The sequence below is a fragment of the Geotrypetes seraphini genome, chromosome 3, assembly GCF_902459505.1.
Source record: "Geotrypetes seraphini chromosome 3, aGeoSer1.1, whole genome shotgun sequence".
Classification (NCBI taxonomy): Eukaryota; Metazoa; Chordata; class Amphibia; order Gymnophiona; family Dermophiidae; genus Geotrypetes; species Geotrypetes seraphini.
Window position 1 is genome coordinate 299,773,469 of NC_047086.1, and position 23,106 is coordinate 299,796,574.

The window sequence follows — 23,106 nt, forward strand, 5'->3', positions numbered from 1 at the left end:
AAAAGCAGGGTGTCTTGACATGAGCACTTTTTGCATTGAAGATAGCAAAGATGTAAGGGCTATTACCCCCCTCTTTAAGTGTTCAAGTTCATAGATGAAGGACGCTTGTACAGCTTTCAATTTTAATTTTCATGGCCATTTTATGAATTCATTGATAATGGAATAGATTGAAGACGCCTTTGTATTAAAAGTTCAGTTAGTTGATGTACGGTAAATAAATTAAAGGGTTTTGATTTTTGAAGGATATAGATAAAGATCAAGTCATCTTTGCGCAAGGGGGCACCTGGATTTGAACCAGGGACCTCTTGATCTGCAGTCAAATGCTCTACCACTGAGCTATGCCCCCACAAAGGTTGCTCTTCATTTCTTTTAAAAAGAGCTCTCTTTCATGTGGCTCAGAACCTTTAAAGCACACATACTATGCATAGCTTATCAGAAACCTTAAGTGGGGCAATCTTGCATTCTAGAACTCAATGTTGTAGCTTTGACTCCAAGCACCACCATTTTCAGGGAGAATTGGAATGAAACCCAGTACTAATCAACTTTTTTTTTCCCCTCTCCCACTCATTTAATGTCACTTGGTTGTTTTTCTACATGTTTCTTTGTTTTTATTATTTTTAATGAAATTTTTTATTTATTTTATCTTTTGTCTGATTAAGTAGATTCAGAATCATTTCTTCTTAAACAGAAGAAAGCAAGAATCAGCTTCAAAATAAAAAAAAAACATAAAACAGACAGAAACAGAAGCTCTAGCATCTTTAAAACTGAGCAAAAACGTACAGACGGTGGTCTGAGAAATAGAAAGAACGCCTTCATTAGAAAGAGAGAACAAATTAATACTACGATTAACCAAGCTTAACCCGCCCTGGATGAATTCCGGGACTCTGTAAACTTCCTACTGAAACATATAAAAACAACTCTGCTCTCATAGAAATAGTCCACTCAGTATGTACTCTCTTCTTCTTAACTCCTCTCTAGGAGATTAAGAACAATCATCAAAGTCCCACAGCCCAGCTGTAAAAGCAGACTTGTAAGACAAATTCATGCTCAGAAGAGAATACTGAAGCTCTTCCTCGTGGACAGCGAGACCAAACACTTTCTAACACATTTCTCCAGTCACAACCTATAGAAATGATCCCAGAAAGTACAGTCTTAACTGAGGTGGCTCTTCCTCATTTCTCTCCATGCTGCTTACCAGACATTACTTTCACAGGAGGAAAGTACATAAAGATTTCTGAGCCTTTGTTCTTTCTAGATGGAGCCAGGTTGGGACTTAAATCTTCTCGGATACATATTTTGGGGATGGTATACATTGCAATGTCTAATTGTTCGGCAACTATTTCAAAAACCACACCTCCTATTTTACATATGGTGACCTGTCAGCCAATCCCAGACAAGTACTAAAGAGATGCTTGAAAACAAGAAGATGTGTATTCCAAAACTATTAGCCTCGCACCAGCAGTTGCTGCTCGCAGCTGAATACTCGTAAATGTCGTTTACCGGGGCCACTCTTTGATGTCCAGTGGCACAATCTAGATTTCTTCAGAAAATATCCAAGCAAGGAAGCATCTATGATTATTTTCAATGATATCTCTGAAGAAAGCCCTCATGACGAAAAGCAGGGTGTCTTGACATGAGCACTTTTTGCATTGAAGATAGCAAAGATGTAAGGGCTATTACCCCCCTCTTTAAGTGTTCAAGTTCATAGATGAAGGACGCTTGTACAGCTTTCAATTTTAATTTTCATGGCCATTTTATGAATTCATTGATAATGGAATAGATTGAAGACGCCTTTGTATTAAAAGTTCAGTTAGTTGATGTACGGTAAATAAATTAAAGGGTTTTGATTTTTGAAGGATATAGATAAAGATCAAGTCATCTTTGCGCAAGGGGGCACCTGGATTTGAACCAGGGACCTCTTGATCTGCAGTCAAATGCTCTACCACTGAGCTATGCCCCCACAAAGGTTGCTCTTCATTTCTTTTAAAAAGAGCTCTCTTTCATGTGGCTCAGAACCTTTAAAGCACACATACTATGCATAGCTTATCAGAAACATCTACCTTAAGTGGGGCAATCTTGCATTCTAGAACTCAATGTTGTAGCTTTGACTACAAGCACCACCATTTTCAGGGAGAATTGGAATGAAACCCAGTACTAATCAACTTTTTTTTCCCCTCTCCCACTCATTTAATGTCACTTGGTTGTTTTTCTACATGTTTCTTTGTTTTTATTATTTTTAATGAAATTTTTTATTTATTTTATCTTTTGTCTGATTAAGTAGATTCAGAATCATTTCTTCTTAAACAGAAGAAAGCAAGAATCAGCTTCAAAATAAAAAAAAAACATAAAACAGACAGAAACAGAAGCTCTAGCATCTTTAAAACTGAGCAAAAACGTACAGACGGTGGTCTGAGAAATAGAAAGAGCGCCTTCATTAGAAAGAGAGAACAAATTAATACTACGATTAACCAAGCTTAACCCGCCCTGGATGAATTCCGGGACTCTGTAAACTTCCTACTGAAACATATAAAAACAACTCTGCTCTCATAGAAATAGTCCACTCAGTATGTACTCTCTTCTTCTTAACTCCTCTCTAGGAGATTAAGAACAATCATCAAAGTCCCACAGCCCAGCTGTAAAAGCAGACTTGTAAGACAAATTCATGCTCAGAAGAGAATACTGAAGCTCTTCCTCGTGGACAGCGAGACCAAACACTTTCTAACACATTTCTCCAGTCACAACCTATAGAAATGATCCCAGAAAGTACAGTTTTAACTGAGGTGGCTCTTCCTCATTTCTCTCCATGCTGCTTACCAGACATTACTTTCACAGGAGGAAAGTACATAAAGATTTCTGAGCCTTTGTTCTTTCTAGATGGAGCCAGGTTGGGACTTAAATCTTCTCGGATACATATTTTGGGGATGGTATACATTGCAATGTCTAATTGTTCGGCAACTGTTTCAAAAACCACACCTCCTATTTTACATATGGTGACCTGTCAGCCAATCCCAGACAAGTACTAAAGAGATGCTTGAAAACAAGAAGATGTGTATTCCAAAACTATTAGCCTCGCACCAGCAGTAGCTGCTCGCAGCTGAATACTCGTAAATGTCGTTTACCGGGGCCACTCTTTGATGTCCAGTGGCACAATCTAGATTTCTTCAGAAAATATCCAAGCAAGGAAGCATCTATGATTATTTTCAATGATATCTCTGAAGAAAGCCCTCATGACGAAAAGCAGGGTGTCTTGACATGAGCACTTTTTGCATTGAAGATAGCAAAGATGTAAGGGCTATTACCCCCCTCTTTAAGTGTTCAAGTTCATAGATGAAGGACGCTTGTACAGCTTTCAATTTTAATTTTCATGGCCATTTTATGAATTCATTGATAATGGAATAGATTGAAGACGCCTTTGTATTAAAAGTTCAGTTAGTTGATGTACGGTAAATAAATTAAAGGGTTTTGATTTTTGAAGGATATAGATAAAGATCAAGTCATCTTTGCACAAGGGGGCACCTGGATTTGAACCAGGGACCTCTTGATCTGCAGTCAAATGCTCTACCACTGAGCTATGCCCCCACAAAAGTTGCTCTTCATTTCTTTTAAAAAGAGCTCTCTTTCATGTGGCTCAGAACCTTTAAAGCACACATACTATGCATAGCTTATCAGAAACATCTACCTTAAGTGGGGCAATCTTGCATTCTAGAACTCAATGTTGTAGCTTTGACTCCAAGCACCACCATTTTCAGGGAGAATTGGAATGAATCCCAGTACTAATCAACTTTTTTTTTCCCCTCTCCCACTCATTTAATGTCACTTGGTTGTTTTTCTACATGTTTCTTTGTTTTTATTATTTTTAATGAAATTTTTTATTTATTTTATCTTTTGTCTGATTAAGTAGATTCAGAATCATTTCTTCTTAAACAGAAGAAAGCAAGAATCAGCTTCAAAATAAAAAAAAAAACATAAAACAGACAGAAACAGAAGCTCTAGCATCTTTAAAACTGAGCAAAAACGTACAGACAGTGGTCTGAGAAATAGAAAGAACGCCTTCATTAGAAAGAGAGAACAAATTAATACTACGATTAACCAAGCTTAACCTGCCCTGGATGAATTCCGGGACTCTGTAAACTTCCTACTGAAACATATAAAAACAACTCTGCTCTCATAGAAATAGTCCACTCAGTATGTACTCTCTTCTTCTTAACTCCTCTCTAGAAGATTAAGAACAATCATCAAAGTCCCACAGCCCAGCTGTAAAAGCAGACTTGTAAGACAAATTCATGCTCAGAAGAGAATACTGAAGCTCTTCCTCGTGGACAGCGAGACCAAACACTTTCTAACACATTTCTCCAGTCACAACCTATAGAAATGATCCCAGAAAGTACAGTCTTAACTGAGGTGGCTCTTCCTCATTTCTCTCCATGCTGCTTACCAGACATTACTTTCACAGGAGGAAAGTACATAAAGATTTCTGAGCCTTTGTTCTTTCTATATGGAGCCAGGTTGGGACTTAAATCTTCTCGGATACATATTTTGGGGATGGTATACATTGCAATGTCTAATTGTTCGGCAACTGTTTCAAAAACCACACCTCCTATTTTACATATGGTGAATTGTCAGCCAATCCCAGACAAGTACTAAAGAGACATGACATGAAGGTTGCTAATCAAGTGGAGAAGGCTTCCTCCAAGGCAAGGCAAGTGATGGGTTGTATCCGTAGAGGTTTTGTCAGCAGGAGACCTGAAGTAGTGATGCCGCTGTACAGGTCCATGGTGAGGCCTTATCTGGAATACTATGTTCAATTCTGGAGACCACACTACCGGAAAGATGTGCTGAGAATCGAGTCGGTTCAACGTATGGCCACTAGGATGGTCTTGGGGCTCAGGGATCTCACGTATGAAGAAAGACTGAATAAACTATGGCTGTACTCACTTGAGGAACGAAGAGAGAGGGGAGACATGATTGAAACATTTAAGTATATCACGGGCCGTATCGAGTCGGAAGAAGATATCTTCTACCTCAAGGGATCCTCGACCACCAGGGGGCGTCCGTTAAAAATCAGGGGAGGGAAGTTCCATAGCAACTACAGAAAATACTTCTTCACTGAAAGAGTAGTGGATAATTGGAACAAACTCCCACTGCAGGTGATTGAGGCCAAGAGCGTGTCAGATTTTAAGAGACAATGGGATGTACACATGGGATCTCTAAGGGAGTAAAATCAGAAGGGCGGGAATTTGGAATGGGCAGACTTGGTGGGCTATAGCCCTTTTCTGCCGTCTTTTCTATGTTTCTATGTTTCTATGAGATGCTTGAAAACAAGAAGATGTGTATTCCAAAACTATTAGCCTCGCACCAGCAGCAGCTGCTCCCAGCTGAATACTCGTAAATGTCGTTTACCGGGGCCACTCTTTGATGTCCAGTGGCACAATCTAGATTTCTTCAGAAAATATCCAAGCAAGGAAGCATCTTTGAATATTTTCAATGATATCTCTGAAGAAAGCCCTCATGACGAAAAGCAGGGTGTCTTGACTAGAGCACTTTTTGCATTGAAGATAGCAAAGATGTAAGGGCTATTACCCCCCTCTTTAAGTGTTCAAGTTCATAGATGAAGGACGCTTGTACAGCTTTCAATTTTAATTTTCATGGCCATTTTATGAATTCATTGATAATGGAATATATTGAAGACACCTTTGTATTAAAAGTTCAGTTAGTTGATGTACGGTAAATAAATTAAAGGGTTTTGATTTTTGAAGGATATAGATAAAGATCAAGTCATCTTTGCGCAAGGGGGCACCTGGATTTGAACCAGGGACCTCTTGATCTGCAGTCAAATGCTCTACCACTGAGCTATGCCCCCACAAAGGTTGCTCTTCATTTCTTTTAAAAAGAGCTCTCTTTCATGTGGCTCAGAACCTTTAAAGCACACATACTATGCATAGCTTATCAGAAACATCTACCTTAAGTGGGGCAATCTTGCATTCTAGAACTCAATGTTGTAGCTTTGACTACAAGCACCACCATTTTCAGGGAGAATTGGAATGAAACCCAGTACTAATCAACTTTTTTTTCCCCTCTCCCACTCATTTAATGTCAGTTGGTTGTTTTTCTACATGTTTCTTTGTTTTTATTATTTTTAATGAAATTTTTTATTTATTTTATCTTTTGTCTGATTAAGTAGATTCAGAATCATTTCTTCTTAAACAGAAGAAAGCAAGAATCAGCTTCAAAATAAAAAAAAAACATAAAACAGACAGAAACAGAAGCTCTAGCATCTTTAAAACTGAGCAAAAACGTACAGACGGTGGTCTGAGAAATAGAAAGAGCGCCTTCATTAGAAAGAGAGAACAAATTAATACTACGATTAACCAAGCTTAACCCGCCCTGGATGAATTCCGGGACTCTGTAAACTTCCTACTGAAACATATAAAAACAACTCTGCTCTCATAGAAATAGTCCACTCAGTATGTACTCTCTTCTTCTTAACTCCTCTCTAGGAGATTAAGAACAATCATCAAATCCCACAGCCCAGCTGTAAAAGCAGACTTGTAAGACAAATTCATGCTCAGAAGAGAATACTGAAGCTCTTCCTCGTGGACAGCGAGACCAAACACTTTCTAACACATTTCTCCAGTCACAACCTATAGAAATGATCCCAGAAAGTACAGTCTTAACTGAGGTGGCTCTTCCTCATTTCTCTCCATGCTGCTTACCAGACATTACTTTCACAGGAGGAAAGTACATAAAGATTTCTGAGCCTTTGTTCTTTCTAGATGGAGCCAGGTTGGGACTTAAATCTTCTCGGATACATATTTTGGGGATGGTATACATTGCAATGTCTAATTGTTCGGCAACTGTTTCAAAAACCACACCTCCTATTTTACATATGGTGACCTGTCAGCCAATCCCAGACAAGTACTAAAGAGATGCTTGAAAACAAGAAGATGTGTATTCCAAAACTATTAGCCTCGCACCAGCAGTAGCTGCTCGCAGCTGAATACTCGTAAATGTCGTTTACCGGGGCCACTCTTTGATGTCCAGTGGCACAATCTAGATTTCTTCAGAAAATATCCAAGCAAGGAAGCATCTATGATTATTTTCAATGATATCTCTGAAGAAAGCCCTCATGACGAAAAGCAGGGTGTCTTGACATGAGCACTTTTTGCATTGAAGATAGCAAAGATGTAAGGGCTATTACCCCCCTCTTTAAGTGTTCAAGTTGATAGATGAAGGACGCTTGTACAGCTTTCAATTTTAATTTTCATGGCCATTTTATGAATTCATTGATAATGGAATAGATTGAAGACGCCTTTGTATTAAAAGTTCAGTTAGTTGATGTACGGTAAATAAATTAAAGGGTTTTGATTTTTGAAGGATATAGATAAAGATCAAGTCATCTTTGCACAATGGGGCACCTGGATTTGAACCAGGGACCTCTTGATCTGCAGTCAAATGCTCTACCACTGAGCTATGCCCCCACAAAAGTTGCTCTTAATTTCTTTTAAAAAGAGCTCTCTTTCATGTGGCTCAGAACCTTTAAAGCACACATACTATGCATAGCTTATCAGAAACATCTACCTTAAGTGGGGCAATCTTGCATTCTAGAACTCAATGTTCTAGCTTTGACTCCAAGCACCACCATTTTCAGGGAGAATTGGAAAGAAACCCAGTACTAATCAACTTTTTTTTCCCCTCTCCCACTCATTTAATGTCACTTGGTTGTTTTTCTACATGTTTCTTTGTTTTTATTGTTTTTAATGAAATTTTTTATTTATTTTATCTTTTGTCTGATTAAGTAGATTCAGAATCATTTCTTCTTAAACAAAAGAAAGCAAGAATCAGCTTCAAAATAAAATAAAAAAAACATAAAACAGACAGAAACAGAAGCTCTAGCATCTTAAAACTGAGCAAAAACGTAGAGACGGTGGTCTGAGAAATAGAAAGAACGCCTTCATTAGAAAGAGAGAACAAATTAATAATACGATTAACCAAGCTTAACCCGCCCTGGATGAATTCCGGGACTCTGTAAACTTCCTACTGAAACATATAAAAACAACTCTGCTCTCATAGAAATAGTCCACTCAGTATGTACTCTCTTCTTCTTAACTCCTCTCTAGAAGATTAAGAACAATCATTAAAGTCCCACAGCCCAGCTGTAAAAGCAGACTTGTAAGACAAATTCATGCTCAGAAGAGAATACTGAAGCTCTTCCTCATGGACAGCGAGACCAAACACTTTCTAACACATTTCTCTAATCACAACCTATAGAAATGATCCCAGAAAGTACAGTCTTAACTGAGGTGGCTCTTCCTCATTTCTCTCCATACTGCTTACCAGACATTACTTTCACAGGAGGAAAGTACATAAAGATTTCTGAGCCTTTGTTCTTTCTAGATGGAGCCAGGTTGGGACTTAAATCTTCTCGGATACATATTTTGGGGATGGTATACATTGCAATGTCTAATTGTTCGGCAACTGTTTCAAAAACCACACCTCCTATTTTTCATATGGTGACCTGTCAGCCAATCCCAGACAAGTACTAAAGAGATGCTTGAAAACAAGAAGATGTGTATTCCAAAACTATTAGCCTCGCACCAGCAGCAGCTGCTCCCAGCTGAATACTCGTAAATGTCGTTTACCGGGGCCACTCTTTGATGTCCAGTGGCACAATCTAGATTTCTTCAGAAAATATCCAAGCAAGGAAGCATCTATGATTATTTTCAATGATATCTCTGAAGAAAGCCCTCATGACGAAAAGCAGGGTGTCTTGACATGAGCACTTTTTGCATTGAAGATAGCAAAGATGTAAGGGCTATTACGCCCCTCTTTAAGTGTTCAAGTTCATAGATGAAGGACGCTTGTACAGCTTTCAATTTTAATTTTCATGGCCATTTTATGAATTCATTGATAATGGAATAGATTGAAGACGCCTTTGTATTAAAAGTTCAGTTAGTTGATGTACGGTAAATAAATTAAAGGGTTTTGATTTTTGAAGGATATAGATAAAGATCAAGTCATCTTTGTGCAAGGGGGCACCTGGATTTGAACCAGGGACCTCTTGATCTGCAGTCAAATGCTCTACCACTGAGCTATGCCCCCACAAAGGTTGCTCTTCATTTCTTTTAAAAAGAGCTCTCTTTCATGTGGCTCAGAACCTTTAAAGCACACATACTATGCATAGCTTATCAGAAACCTTAAGTGGGGCAATCTTGCATTCTAGAACTCAATGTTGTAGCTTTGACTCCAAGCACCACCATTTTCAGGGAGAATTGGAATGAAACCCAGTACTAATCAACTTTTTTTTTCCCCTCTCCCACTCATTTAATGTCACTTGGTTGTTTTTCTACATGTTTCTTTGTTTTTATTATTTTTAATGAAATTTTTTATTTATTTTATCTTTTGTCTGATTAAGTAGATTCAGAATCATTTCTTCTTAAACAAAAGAAAGCAAGAATCAGCTTCAAAATAAAAAAAAAACATAAAACAGACAGAAAAAGAAGCTCTAGCATCTTTAAAACTGAGCAAAAACGTACAGACGGTGGTCTGAGAAATAGAAAGAACGCCTTCATTAGAAAGAGAGAACAAATTAATACAGTGGTGCCTCGCATAACGGCAGCCTCGCACAGCGGACGCTGCGCACAACGAACTTTATGTCGTGATCCTTATAACGTACTTCGTTTCACACAACGAAGTCGCCCGAGCTGCATCCTTCCGGGGTTCCTGCGGGGTTGGATCGCAGCGGGGTTAGTCGAGGGTAGTCTCCTTCTCCTTACCTGCCCTGTCGCAGCACACAGCCGAACGGAAATCTTCCCGATGTCAGCGCTGACGTCGGAGGGAGGGCTTAAGCAAAGCCCGCCCTTCCTCCGACGTCAGCGCTGACATCAGGAAGACTTCCGGTCGGCTGTGTGCGGCTGCGGCAGGGCAGGTAGGAAGAAGGCAATGGCGAACGAAAGAGGGGGGAGGGGGCGGTCCGCCCCGAAGAATGTGCACAGCTGGTCAGGTCCCCCGATCGACCGACAACAGGCCCGGCCGACAAACCTCCCTGCCCTGTAGCCGCGAATCTAAATTACCTCTTACAGCAGCTTCAATAATCCAGCTGCTGTAAGAAGGTAATTTAGATTCGCGGCTACAGGACAGGGAGATTTGTCCGACCGGGCCTGTTCTGTTGTCGGTCGGGTGCAAAAGCGCCACAAAGGTGGAGGCAGGGAGGGAGGAAAGGTGGAGTGGAGAAGAAAAGACGCTTAAGGGGGGAGAAGGCCGCTGAAAGCACATGTTGGAGCAGGGGATGAGAGGGAGGGAGAGAAGGGGAAATATTGGACAAGGGCAGAAGGGATGCTAAATCATAGGGTGACAGGCAGAGAGAACAACAGGAAAAAGAGTGGAAGCAATCTTGAACCCTGAGGGTGAGGGCAGAGAGAGGTGGTGAGATGATTGATCATGGGGAGAGGGACAAAAGGGAATAGAGATGGGATAGGAAGATAGTGGAAGTAAAAGGACAGGGAGATGTATGTTTTTAGATGTATCTAAATAAAAATAATAACAAAAAATTTATCTTTTTTATGTCATCTTAGCATATTTTATGCTGCAGAACGAATTATTTTTTTTTACATGTATTCCTATGGGAAAACGCGTTTCACATAACGAACGTTTCACATAACAAACTTGCTCCTGGAACCAATTAAGTTCGTTGTGTGAGGCACCACTGTACTACGATTAACCAAGCTTAACCCGCCCTGGATGAATTCCGGGACTCTGTAAACTTCCTACTGAAACATATAAAAACAACTCTGCTCTCATAGAAATAGTCCACTCAGTATGTACTCTCTTCTTCTTAACTCCTCTCTAGGAGATTAAGAACAATCATCAAAGTCCCACAGCCCAGCTGTAAAAGCAGACTTGTAAGACAAATTCATGCTCAGAAGAGAATACTGAAGCTCTTCCTCGTGGACAGCGAGACCAAACACTTTCTAACACATTTCTCCAGTCACAACCTATAGAAATGATCCCAGAAAGTACAGTTTTAACTGAGGTGGCTCTTCCTCATTTCTCTCCATGCTGCTTACCAGACATTACTTTCAAAGGAAGAAAGTACATAAAGATTTCTGAGCCTTTGTTCTTTCTAGATGGAGCCAGGTTGGGACTTAAATCTTCTCGGATACATATTTTGGGGATGGTATACATTGCAATGTCTAATTGTTCGGCAACTGTTTCAAAAACCACACCTCCTATTTTTCATATGGTGACCTGTCAGCCAATCCCAGACAAGTACTAAAGAGATGCTTGAAAACAAGAAGATGTGTATTCCAATACTATTAGCCTCGCACCAGCAGCAGCTGCTCCCAGCTGAATACTCGTAAATGTCGTTTACCGGGGCCACTCTTTGATGTCCAGTGGCACAATCTAGATTTCTTCAGAAAATATCCAAGCAAGGAAGCATCTATGATTATTTTCAATGATATCTCTGAAGAAAGCCCTCATGACGAAAAGCAGGGTGTCTTGACATGAGCACTTTTTGCATTGAAGATAGCAAAGATGTAAGGGCTATTACCCCCCTCTTTAAGTGTTCAAGTTGATAGATGAAGGACGCTTGTACAGCTTTCAATTTTAATTTTCATGGCCATTTTATGAATTCATTGATAATGGAATAGATTGAAGACGCCTTTGTATTAAAAGTTCAGTTAGTTGATGTACGGTAAATAAATTAAAGGGTTTTGATTTTTGAAGGATATAGATAAAGATCAAGTCATCTTTGCACAAGGGTGCACCTGGATTTGAACCAGGGACCTCTTGATCTGCAGTCAAATGCTCTACCACTGAGCTATGCCCCCACAAAAGTTGCTCTTAATTTCTTTTAAAAAGAGCTCTCTTTCATGTGGCTCAGAACCTTTAAAGCACACATACTATGCATAGCTTATCAGAAACATCTACCTTAAGTGGGGCAATCTTGCATTCTAGAACTCAATGTTCTAGCTTTGACTCCAAGCACCACCATTTTCAGGGAGAATTGGAAAGAAACCCAGTACTAATCAACTTTTTTTTCCCCTCTCCCACTCATTTAATGTCACTTGGTTGTTTTTCTACATGTTTCTTTGTTTTTATTGTTTTTAATGAAATTTTTTATTTATTTTATCTTTTGTCTGATTAAGTAGATTCAGAATCATTTCTTCTTAAACAAAAGAAAGCAAGAATCAGCTTCAAAATAAAATAAAAAAAACATAAAACAGACAGAAACAGAAGCTCTAGCATCTTAAAACTGAGCAAAAACGTAGAGACGGTGGTCTGAGAAATAGAAAGAACGCCTTCATTAGAAAGAGAGAACAAATTAATAATACGATTAACCAAGCTTAACCCGCCCTGGATGAATTCCGGGACTCTGTAAACTTCCTACTGAAACATATAAAAACAACTCTGCTCTCATAGAAATAGTCCACTCAGTATGTACTCTCTTCTTCTTAACTCCTCTCTAGAAGATTAAGAACAATCATCAAAGTCCCACAGCCCAGCTGTAAAAGCAGACTTGTAAGACAAATTCATGCTCAGAAGAGAATACTGAAGCTCTTCCTCGTGGACAGCGAGACCAAACACTTTCTAACACATTTCTCTAATCACAACCTATAGAAATGATCCCAGAAAGTACAGTCTTAACTGAGGTGGCTCTTCCTCATTTCTCTCCATGCTGCTTACCAGACATTACTTTCACAGGAGGAAAGTACATAAAGATTTCTGAGCCTTTGTTCTTTCTAGATGGAGCCAGGTTGGGACTTAAATCTTCTCGGATACATATTTTGGGGATGGTATACATTGCAATGTCTAATTGTTCGGCAACTGTTTCAAAAACCACACCTCCTATTTTTCATATGGTGACCTGTCAGCCAATCCCAGACAAGTACTAAAGAGATGCTTGAAAACAAGAAGATGTGTATTCCAAAACTATTAGCCTCGCAGCAGCAGCAGCTGCTCCCAGCTGAATACTCGTAAATGTCGTTTACCGGGGCCACTCTTTGATGTCCAGTGGCACAATCTAGATTTCTTCAGAAAATATCCAAGCAAGGAAGCATCTATGATTATTTTCAATGATATCTCTGAAGAAAGCCCTCATGACGAAAAGCAGGGTGTCTTGACATGAGCACTTTTTGCATTGAAGATAGCAAAGATGTAAGGGCTATTACGCCCCTCTTTAAGTGTTCAAGTTCATAGATGAAGGACGCTTGTACAGCTTTCAATTTTAATTTTCATGGCCATTTTATGAATTCATTGATAATGGAATAGATTGAAGACGCCTTTGTATTAAAAGTTCAGTTAGTTGATGTACGGTAAATAAATTAAAGGGTTTTGATTTTTGAAGGATATAGATAAAGATCAAGTCATCTTTGTGCAAGGGGGCACCTGGATTTGAACCAGGGACCTCTTGATCTGCAGTCAAATGCTCTACCACTGAGCTATGCCCCCACAAAGGTTGCTCTTCATTTCTTTTAAAAAGAGCTCTCTTTCATGTGGCTCAGAACCTTTAAAGCACACATACTATGCATAGCTTATCAGAAACCTTAAGTGGGGCAATCTTGCATTCTAGAACTCAATGTTGTAGCTTTGACTCCAAGCACCACCATTTTCAGGGAGAATTGGAATGAAACCCAGTACTAATCAACTTTTTTTTTCCCCTCTCCCACTCATTTAATGTCACTTGGTTGTTTTTCTACATGTTTCTTTGTTTTTATTATTTTTAATGAAATTTTTTATTTATTTTATCTTTTGTCTGATTAAGTAGATTCAGAATCATTTCTTCTTAAACAAAAGAAAGCAAGAATCAGCTTCAAAATAAAAAAAAAACATAAAACAGACAGAAAAAGAAGCTCTAGCATCTTTAAAACTGAGCAAAAACGTACAGACGGTGGTCTGAGAAATAGAAAGAACGCCTTCATTAGAAAGAGAGAACAAATTAATACAGTGGTGCCTCGCATAACGGCAGCCTCGCACAGCGGACGCTGCGCACAACGAACTTTATGTCGTGATCCTTATAACGTACTTCGTTTCACACAACGAAGTCGCCCGAGCTGCATCCTTCCGGGGTTCCTGCGGGGTTGGATCGCAGCGGGGTTAGTCGAGGGTAGTCTCCTTCTCCTTACCTGCCCTGTCGCAGCACACAGCCGAACGGAAATCTTCCCGATGTCAGCGCTGACGTCGGAGGGAGGGCTTAAGCAAAGCCCTCCCTTCCTCCGACGTCCGCGCTGACATCAGGAAGACTTCCGGTCGGCTGTGTGCGGCTGCGGCAGGGCAGGTAGGAAGAAGGCAATGGCGAACGAAAGAGGGGGGAGGGGGCGGTCCGCCCCGAAGAATGTGCACAGCTGGTCAGGTCCCCCGATCGACCGACAACAGGCCCGGCCGACAAACCTCCCTGCCCTGTAGCCGCGAATCTAAATTACCTCTTACAGCAGCTTCAATAATCCAGCTGCTGTAAGAAGGTAATTTAGATTCGCGGCTACAGGACAGGGAGATTTGTCCGACCGGGCCTGTTCTGTTGTCGGTCGGGTGCAAAAGCGCCACAAAGGTGGAGGCAGGGAGGGAGGAAAGGTGGAGTGGAGAAGAAAAGACGCTTAAGGGGGGAGAAGGCCGCTGAAAGCACATGTTGGAGCAGGGGATGAGAGGGAGGGAGAGAAGGGGAAATATTGGACAAGGGCAGAAGGGATGCTAAATCATAGGGTGACAGGCAGAGAGAACAACAGGAAAAAGAGTGGAAGCAATCTTGAACCCTGAGGGTGAGGGCAGAGAGAGGTGGTGAGATGATTGATCATGGGGAGAGGGACAAAAGGGAATAGAGATGGGATAGGAAGATAGTGGAAGTAAAAGGACAGGGAGATGTATGTTTTTAGATGTATCTAAATAAAAATAATAACAAAAAATTTATCTTTTTTATGTCATCTTAGCATATTTTATGCTGCAGAACGAATTATTTTTTTTTACATGTATTCCTATGGGAAAACGCGTTTCACATAACGAACGTTTCACATAACAAACTTGCTCCTGGAACCAATTAAGTTCGTTGTGTGAGGCACCACTGTACTACGATTAACCAAGCTTAACCCGCCCTGGATGAATTCCGGGACTCTGTAAACTTCCTACTGAAACATATAAAAACAACTCTGCTCTCATAGAAATAGTCCACTCAGTATGTACTCTCTTCTTCTTAACTCCTCTCTAGGAGATTAAGAACAATCATCAAAGTCCCACAGCCCAGCTGTAAAAGCAGACTTGTAAGACAAATTCATGCTCAGAAGAGAATACTGAAGCTCTTCCTCGTGGACAGCGAGACCAAACACTTTCTAACACATTTCTCCAGTCACAACCTATAGAAATGATCCCAGAAAGTACAGTTTTAACTGAGGTGGCTCTTCCTCATTTCTCTCCATGCTGCTTACCAGACATTACTTTCAAAGGAAGAAAGTACATAAAGATTTCTGAGCCTTTGTTCTTTCTAGATGGAGCCAGGTTGGGACTTAAATCTTCTCGGATACATATTTTGGGGATGGTATACATTGCAATGTCTAATTGTTCGGCAACTGTTTCAAAAACCACACCTCCTATTTTTCATATGGTGACCTGTCAGCCAATCCCAGACAAGTACTAAAGAGATGCTTGAAAACAAGAAGATGTGTATTCCAATACTATTAGCCTCGCACCAGCAGCAGCTGCTCCCAGCTGAATACTCGTAAATGTCGTTTACCGGGGCCACTCTTTGATGTCCAGTGGCACAATCTAGATTTCTTCAGAAAATATCCAAGCAAGGAAGCATCTATGATTATTTTCAATGATATCTCTGAAGAAAGCCCTCATGACGAAAAGCAGGGTGTCTTGACATGAGCACTTTTTGCATTGAAGATAGCAAAGATGTAAGGGCTATTACCCCCCTCTTTAAGTGTTCAAGTTCATAGATGAAGGACGCTTGTACAGCTTTCAATTTTAATTTTCATGGCCATTTTATGAATTCATTGATAATGGAATAGATTGAAGACGCCTTTGTATTAAAAGTTCAGTTAGTTGATGTACGGTAAATAAATTAAAGGGTTTTGATTTTTGAAGGATATAGATAAAGATCAAGTCATCTTTACGCAAGGGGGCACCTGGATTTGAACCAGGGACCTCTTGATCTGCAGTCAAATGCTCTACCACTGAGCTATGCACCCACAAAGGATGCTCTTCATTTCTTTTAAAAAGAGCTCTCTTTCATGTGGCTCAGAACCTTTAAAGCACACATACTATGCATAGCTTATCAGAAACCTTAAGTGGGGCAATCTTGCATTCTAGAACTCAATGTTGTAGCTTTGACTCCAAGCACCACCATTTTCAGGGAGAATTGGAATGAATCCCAGTACTAATCAACTTTTTTTTCCCCTCTCCCACTCATTTAATGTCACTTGGTTGTTTTTCTACATGTTTCTTTGTTTTTATTATTTTTAATGAAATTTTTTATTTATTTTATCTTTTGTCTGATTAAGTAGATTCAGAATCATTTCTTCTTAAACAAAAGAAAGCAAGAATCAGCTTCAAAATAAAATAAAAAAAACATAAAACAGACAGAAACAGAAGCTCTAGCATCTTAAAACTGAGCAAAAACGTAGAGACGGTGGTCTGAGAAATAGAAAGAACGCCTTCATTAGAAAGAGAGAACAAATTAATAATACGATTAACCAAGCTTAACCCGCCCTGGATGAATTCCGGGACTCTGTAAACTTCCTACTGAAACATATAAAAACAACTCTGCTCTCATAGAAATAGTCCACTCAGTATGTACTCTCTTCTTCTTAACTCCTCTCTAGAAGATTAAGAACAATCATCAAAGTCCCACAGCCCAGCTGTAAAAGCAGACTTGTAAGACAAATTCATGCTCAGAAGAGAATACTGAAGCTCTTCCTCGTGGACAGCGAGACCAAACACTTTCTAACACATTTCTCTAATCACAACCTATAGAAATGATCCCAGAAAGTACAGTCTTAACTGAGGTGGCTCTTCCTCATTTCTCTCCATGCTGCTTACCAGACATTACTTTCACAGGAGGAAAGTACATAAAGATTTCTGAGCCTTTGTTCTTTCTAGATGGAGCCAGGTTGGGACTTAAATCTTCTCGGATACATATTTTGGGGATGGTATACATTGCAATGTCTAATTGTTCGGCAACTGTTTCAAAAACCACACCTCCTATTTTTCATATGGTGACCTGTCAGCCAATCCCAGACAAGTACTAAAGAGATGCTTGAAAACAAGAAGATGTGTATTCCAAAACTATTAGCCTCGCAGCAGCAGCAGCTGCTCCCAGCTGAATACTCGTAAATGTCGTTTACCGGGGCCACTCTTTGATGTCCAGTGGCACAATCTAGATTTCTTCAGAAAATATCCAAGCAAGGAAGCATCTATGATTATTTTCAATGATATCTCTGAAGAAAGCCCTCATGACGAAAAGCAGGGTGTCTTGACATGAGCACTTTTTGCATTGAAGATAGCAAAGATGTAAGGGCTATTACGCCCCTCTTTAAGTGTTCAAGTTCATAGATGAAGGACGCTTGTACAGCTTTCAATTTTAATTTTCATGGCCATTTTATGAATTCATTGATAATGGAATAGATTGAAGACGCCTTTGTATTAAAAGTTCAGTTAGTTGATGTACGGTAAATAAATTAAAGGGTTTTGATTTTTGAAGGATATAGATAAAGATCAAGTCATCTTTGTGCAAGGGGGCACCTGGATTTGAACCAGGGACCTCTTGATCTGCAGTCAAATGCTCTACCACTGAGCTATGCCCCCACAAAGGTTGCTCTTCATTTCTTTTAAAAAGAGCTCTCTTTCATGTGGCTCAGAACCTTTAAAGCACACATACTATGCATAGCTTATCAGAAACCTTAAGTGGGGCAATCTTGCATTCTAGAACTCAATGTTGTAGCTTTGACTCCAAGCACCACCATTTTCAGGGAGAATTGGAATGAAACCCAGTACTAATCAACTTTTTTTTTCCCCTCTCCCACTCATTTAATGTCACTTGGTTGTTTTTCTACATGTTTCTTTGTTTTTATTATTTTTAATGAAATTTTTTATTTATTTTATCTTTTGTCTGATTAAGTAGATTCAGAATCATTTCTTCTTAAACAAAAGAAAGCAAGAATCAGCTTCAAAATAAAAAAAAAACATAAAACAGACAGAAAAAGAAGCTCTAGCATCTTTAAAACTGAGCAAAAACGTACAGACGGTGGTCTGAGAAATAGAAAGAACGCCTTCATTAGAAAGAGAGAACAAATTAATACAGTGGTGCCTCGCATAACGGCAGCCTCGCACAGCGGACGCTGCGCACAACGAACTTTATGTCGTGATCCTTATAACGTACTTCGTTTCACACAACGAAGTCGCCCGAGCTGCATCCTTCCGGGGTTCCTGCGGGGTTGGATCGCAGCGGGGTTAGTCGAGGGTAGTCTCCTTCTCCTTACCTGCCCTGTCGCAGCACACAGCCGAACGGAAATCTTCCCGATGTCAGCGCTGACGTCGGAGGGAGGGCTTAAGCAAAGCCCTCCCTTCCTCCGACGTCAGCGCTGACATCAGGAAGACTTCCGGTCGGCTGTGTGCGGCTGCGGCAGGGCAGGTAGGAAGAAGGCAATGGCGAACGAAAGAGGGGGGAGGGGGCGGTCCGCCCCGAAGAATGTGCACAGCTGGTCAGGTCCCCCGATCGACCGACAACAGGCCCGGCCGACAAACCTCCCTGCCCTGTAGCCGCGAATCTAAATTACCTCTTACAGCAGCTTCAATAATCCAGCTGCTGTAAGAAGGTAATTTAGATTCGCGGCTACAGGACAGGGAGATTTGTCCGACCGGGCCTGTTCTGTTGTCGGTCGGGTGCAAAAGCGCCACAAAGGTGGAGGCAGGGAGGGAGGAAAGGTGGAGTGGAGAAGAAAAGACGCTTAAGGGGGGAGAAGGCCGCTGAAAGCACATGTTGGAGCAGGGGATGAGAGGGAGGGAGAGAAGGGGAAATATTGGACAAGGGCAGAAGGGATGCTAAATCATAGGGTGACAGGCAGAGAGAACAACAGGAAAAAGAGTGGAAGCAATCTTGAACCCTGAGGGTGAGGGCAGAGAGAGGTGGTGAGATGATTGATCATGGGGAGAGGGACAAAAGGGAATAGAGATGGGATAGGAAGATAGTGGAAGTAAAAGGACAGGGAGATGTATGTTTTTAGATGTATCTAAATAAAAATAATAACAAAAAATTTATCTTTTTTATGTCATCTTAGCATATTTTATGCTGCAGAACGAATTATTTTTTTTTTACATGTATTCCTATGGGAAAACGCGTTTCACATAACGAACGTTTCACATAACAAACTTGCTCCTGGAACCAATTAAGTTCGTTGTGTGAGGCACCACTGTACTACGATTAACCAAGCTTAACCCGCCCTGGATGAATTCCGGGACTCTGTAAACTTCCTACTGAAACATATAAAAACAACTCTGCTCTCATAGAAATAGTCCACTCAGTATGTACTCTCTTCTTCTTAACTCCTCTCTAGGAGATTAAGAACAATCATCAAAGTCCCACAGCCCAGCTGTAAAAGCAGACTTGTAAGACAAATTCATGCTCAGAAGAGAATACTGAAGCTCTTCCTCGTGGACAGCGAGACCAAACACTTTCTAACACATTTCTCCAGTCACAACCTATAGAAATGATCCCAGAAAGTACAGTTTTAACTGAGGTGGCTCTTCCTCATTTCTCTCCATGCTGCTTACCAGACATTACTTTCAAAGGAAGAAAGTACATAAAGATTTCTGAGCCTTTGTTCTTTCTAGATGGAGCCAGGTTGGGACTTAAATCTTCTCGGATACATATTTTGGGGATGGTATACATTGCAATGTCTAATTGTTCGGCAACTGTTTCAAAAACCACACCTCCTATTTTTCATATGGTGACCTGTCAGCCAATCCCAGACAAGTACTAAAGAGATGCTTGAAAACAAGAAGATGTGTATTCCAATACTATTAGCCTCGCACCAGCAGCAGCTGCTCCCAGCTGAATACTCGTAAATGTCGTTTACCGGGGCCACTCTTTGATGTCCAGTGGCACAATCTAGATTTCTTCAGAAAATATCCAAGCAAGGAAGCATCTATGATTATTTTCAATGATATCTCTGAAGAAAGCCCTCATGACGAAAAGCAGGGTGTCTTGACATGAGCACTTTTTGCATTGAAGATAGCAAAGATGTAAGGGCTATTACCCCCCTCTTTAAGTGTTCAAGTTCATAGATGAAGGACGCTTGTACAGCTTTCAATTTTAATTTTCATGGCCATTTTATGAATTCATTGATAATGGAATAGATTGAAGACGCCTTTGTATTAAAAGTTCAGTTAGTTGATGTACGGTAAATAAATTAAAGGGTTTTGATTTTTGAAGGATATAGATAAAGATCAAGTCATCTTTACACAAGGGGGCACCTGGATTTGAACCAGGGACCTCTTGATCTGCAGTCAAATGCTCTACCACTGAGCTATGCACCCACAAAGGATGTTCTTCATTTCTTTTAAAAAGAGCTCTCTTTCATGTGGCTCAGAACCTTTAAAGCACACATACTATGCATAGCTTATCAGAAACCTTAAGTGGGGCAATCTTGCATTCTAGAACTCAATGTTGTAGCTTTGACTCCAAGCACCACCATTTTCAGGGAGAATTGGAATGAATCCCAGTACTAATCAACTTTTTTTTCCCCTCTCCCACTCATTTAATGTCACTTGGTTGTTTTTCTACATGTTTCTTTGTTTTTATTATTTTTAATGAAATTTTTTATTTATTTTATCTTTTGTCTGATTAAGTAGATTCAGAATCATTTCTTCTTAAACAGAAGAAAGCAAGAATCAGCTTCAAAATAAAAAAAAAACATAAAACAGACAGAAACAGAAGCTCTAGCATCTTTAAAACTGAGCAAAAAGGTACAGACAGTGGTCTGAGAAATAGAAAGAAGGCCTTCATTAGAAAGAGAGAACAAATTAATACTACGATTAACCAAGCTTAACCTGCCCTGGATGAATTCCGGGACTCTGTAAACTTCCTACTGAAACATATAAAAACAACTCTGCTCTCATAGAAATAGTCCACTCAGTATGTACTCTCTTCTTCTTAACTCCTCTCTAGAAGATTAAGAACAATCATCAAAGTCCCACAGCCCAGCTGTAAAAGCAGACTTGTAAGACAAATTCATGCTCAGAAGAGAATACTGAAGCTCTTCCTCGTGGACAGCGAGACCAAACACTTTCTAACACATTTCTCCAATCACAACCTATAGAAATGATCCCAGAAAGTACAGTCTTAACTGAGGTGGCTCTTCCTCATTTCTCTCCATGCTGCTTACCAGACATTACTTTCACAGGAGGAAAGTACATAAAGATTTCTGAGCCTTTGTTCTTTCTAGATGGAGCCAGGTTGGGACTTAAATCTTCTCGGATACATATTTTGGGGATGGTATACATTGCAATGTCTAATTGTTCGGCAACTGTTTCAAAAACCACACCTCCTATTTTTCATATGGTGACCTGTCAGCCAATCCCAGACAAGTACTAAAGAGATGCTTGAAAACAAGAAGATGTGTATTCCAAAACTATTAGCCTCGCAGCAGCAGCAGCTGCTCCCAGCTGAATACTCGTAAATGTCGTTTACCGGGGCCACTCTTTGATGTCCAGTGGCACAATCTAGATTTCTTCAGAAAATATCCAAGCAAGGAAGCATCTATGATTATTTTCAATGATATCTCTGAAGAAAGCCCTCATGACGAAAAGCAGGGTGTCTTGACATGAGCACTTTTTGCATTGAAGATAGCAAAGATGTAAGGGCTATTACGCCCCTCTTTAAGTGTTCAAGTTCATAGATGAAGGACGCTTGTACAGCTTTCAATTTTAATTTTCATGGCCATTTTATGAATTCATTGATAATGGAATAGATTGAAGACGCCTTTGTATTAAAAGTTCAGTTAGTTGATGTACGGTAAATAAATTAAAGGGTTTTGATTTTTGAAGGATATAGATAAAGATCAAGTCATCTTTGTGCAAGGGGGCACCTGGATTTGAACCAGGGATCTCTTGATCTGCAGTCAAATGCTCTACCACTGAGCTATGCCCCCACAAAGGTTGCTCTTCATTTCTTTTAAAAAGAGCTCTCTTTCATGTGGCTCAGAACCTTTAAAGCACACATACTATGCATAGCTTATCAGAAACCTTAAGTGGGGCAATCTTGCATTCTAGAACTCAATGTTGTAGCTTTGACTCCAAGCACCACCATTTTCAGGGAGAATTGGAATGAAACCCAGTACTAATCAACTTTTTTTTTCCCCTCTCCCACTCATTTAATGTCACTTGGTTGTTTTTCTACATGTTTCTTTGTTTTTATTATTTTTAATGAAATTTTTTATTTATTTTATCTTTTGTCTGATTAAGTAGATTCAGAATCATTTCTTCTTAAACAAAAGAAAGCAAGAATCAGCTTCAAAATAAAAAAAAAACATAAAACAGACAGAAAAAGAAGCTCTAGCATCTTTAAAACTGAGCAAAAACGTACAGACGGTGGTCTGAGAAATAGAAAGAACGCCTTCATTAGAAAGAGAGAACAAATTAATACAGTGGTGCCTCGCATAACGGCCGCCTCGCACAGCGGACGCTGCGCACAACGAACTTTATGTCGTGATCCGTATAACGTACTTCGTTTCACACAACGAAGTCGCCCGAGCTGCATCCTTCCGGGGTTCCTGCGGGGTTGGATCGCAGCGGGGTTGGTCGAGGGTAGTCTCCTTCTCCTTACCTGCCCTGTCGCAGCACACAGCCGAACGGAAATCTTCCCGATGTCAGCGCTGACGTCGGAGGGAGGGCTTAAGCAAAGCCCTCCCTTCCTCCGACGTCAGCGCTGACATCAGGAAGACTTCCGGTCGGCTGTGTGCGGCTGCGGCAGGGCAGGTAGGAAGAAGGCAATGGCGAACGAAAGAGGGGGGAGGGGGCGGTCCGCCCCGAAGAATGTGCACAGCTGGTCAGGTCCCCCGATCGACCGACAACAGGCCCGGCCGACAAACCTCCCTGCCCTGTAGCCGCGAATCTAAATTA

At 40.4% G+C, this 23,106-nt stretch overlaps 23 non-coding genes across 23 annotated transcripts; all 23 read right to left on the bottom strand.

Moving 5' to 3' along the window:
* Positions 1-274: 274 nt before the first annotated feature.
* TRNAC-GCA lies at positions 275-346 on the bottom strand. The gene has a single exon. It is a non-coding gene; the product is annotated as a tRNA-Cys (tRNA).
* Positions 347-937: 591 nt separating this feature from the next.
* On the bottom strand, positions 938-1,154 carry LOC117358294. Its single transcript, XR_004538992.1, has one exon. It is a non-coding gene; the product is annotated as a small nucleolar RNA U3 (small nucleolar RNA).
* A 734-nt stretch (positions 1,155-1,888) lies between these two features.
* On the bottom strand, positions 1,889-1,960 carry TRNAC-GCA. The gene has a single exon. It is a non-coding gene; the product is annotated as a tRNA-Cys (tRNA).
* A 596-nt stretch (positions 1,961-2,556) lies between these two features.
* On the bottom strand, positions 2,557-2,773 carry LOC117358302. Its single transcript, XR_004539000.1, has one exon. It is a non-coding gene; the product is annotated as a small nucleolar RNA U3 (small nucleolar RNA).
* Positions 2,774-3,507: 734 nt separating this feature from the next.
* TRNAC-GCA lies at positions 3,508-3,579 on the bottom strand. Its single transcript has one exon. It is a non-coding gene; the product is annotated as a tRNA-Cys (tRNA).
* Positions 3,580-4,177: 598 nt separating this feature from the next.
* LOC117358293 lies at positions 4,178-4,394 on the bottom strand. The gene has a single exon (XR_004538991.1). It is a non-coding gene; the product is annotated as a small nucleolar RNA U3 (small nucleolar RNA).
* Positions 4,395-5,788: 1,394 nt separating this feature from the next.
* On the bottom strand, positions 5,789-5,860 carry TRNAC-GCA. Its single transcript has one exon. It is a non-coding gene; the product is annotated as a tRNA-Cys (tRNA).
* A 596-nt stretch (positions 5,861-6,456) lies between these two features.
* LOC117358301 lies at positions 6,457-6,672 on the bottom strand. Its single transcript, XR_004538999.1, has one exon. It is a non-coding gene; the product is annotated as a small nucleolar RNA U3 (small nucleolar RNA).
* A 734-nt stretch (positions 6,673-7,406) lies between these two features.
* TRNAC-GCA lies at positions 7,407-7,478 on the bottom strand. The gene has a single exon. It is a non-coding gene; the product is annotated as a tRNA-Cys (tRNA).
* Positions 7,479-8,076: 598 nt separating this feature from the next.
* On the bottom strand, positions 8,077-8,293 carry LOC117358306. Its single transcript, XR_004539004.1, has one exon. It is a non-coding gene; the product is annotated as a small nucleolar RNA U3 (small nucleolar RNA).
* Positions 8,294-9,027: 734 nt separating this feature from the next.
* Positions 9,028-9,099, bottom strand: TRNAC-GCA. The gene has a single exon. It is a non-coding gene; the product is annotated as a tRNA-Cys (tRNA).
* A 1,706-nt stretch (positions 9,100-10,805) lies between these two features.
* LOC117358303 lies at positions 10,806-11,022 on the bottom strand. Its single transcript, XR_004539001.1, has one exon. It is a non-coding gene; the product is annotated as a small nucleolar RNA U3 (small nucleolar RNA).
* A 734-nt stretch (positions 11,023-11,756) lies between these two features.
* TRNAC-GCA lies at positions 11,757-11,828 on the bottom strand. Its single transcript has one exon. It is a non-coding gene; the product is annotated as a tRNA-Cys (tRNA).
* Positions 11,829-12,426: 598 nt separating this feature from the next.
* On the bottom strand, positions 12,427-12,643 carry LOC117358295. Its single transcript, XR_004538993.1, has one exon. It is a non-coding gene; the product is annotated as a small nucleolar RNA U3 (small nucleolar RNA).
* Positions 12,644-13,377: 734 nt separating this feature from the next.
* On the bottom strand, positions 13,378-13,449 carry TRNAC-GCA. The gene has a single exon. It is a non-coding gene; the product is annotated as a tRNA-Cys (tRNA).
* Positions 13,450-15,155: 1,706 nt separating this feature from the next.
* LOC117358304 lies at positions 15,156-15,372 on the bottom strand. Its single transcript, XR_004539002.1, has one exon. It is a non-coding gene; the product is annotated as a small nucleolar RNA U3 (small nucleolar RNA).
* A 734-nt stretch (positions 15,373-16,106) lies between these two features.
* On the bottom strand, positions 16,107-16,178 carry TRNAC-GCA. Its single transcript has one exon. It is a non-coding gene; the product is annotated as a tRNA-Cys (tRNA).
* Positions 16,179-16,770: 592 nt separating this feature from the next.
* Positions 16,771-16,987, bottom strand: LOC117358296. The gene has a single exon (XR_004538994.1). It is a non-coding gene; the product is annotated as a small nucleolar RNA U3 (small nucleolar RNA).
* Positions 16,988-17,721: 734 nt separating this feature from the next.
* Positions 17,722-17,793, bottom strand: TRNAC-GCA. The gene has a single exon. It is a non-coding gene; the product is annotated as a tRNA-Cys (tRNA).
* A 1,707-nt stretch (positions 17,794-19,500) lies between these two features.
* Positions 19,501-19,717, bottom strand: LOC117358305. The gene has a single exon (XR_004539003.1). It is a non-coding gene; the product is annotated as a small nucleolar RNA U3 (small nucleolar RNA).
* Positions 19,718-20,451: 734 nt separating this feature from the next.
* Positions 20,452-20,523, bottom strand: TRNAC-GCA. The gene has a single exon. It is a non-coding gene; the product is annotated as a tRNA-Cys (tRNA).
* A 590-nt stretch (positions 20,524-21,113) lies between these two features.
* On the bottom strand, positions 21,114-21,330 carry LOC117358297. Its single transcript, XR_004538995.1, has one exon. It is a non-coding gene; the product is annotated as a small nucleolar RNA U3 (small nucleolar RNA).
* Positions 21,331-22,064: 734 nt separating this feature from the next.
* On the bottom strand, positions 22,065-22,136 carry TRNAC-GCA. The gene has a single exon. It is a non-coding gene; the product is annotated as a tRNA-Cys (tRNA).
* Between the last annotated feature and the right edge of the window lie 970 nt (positions 22,137-23,106).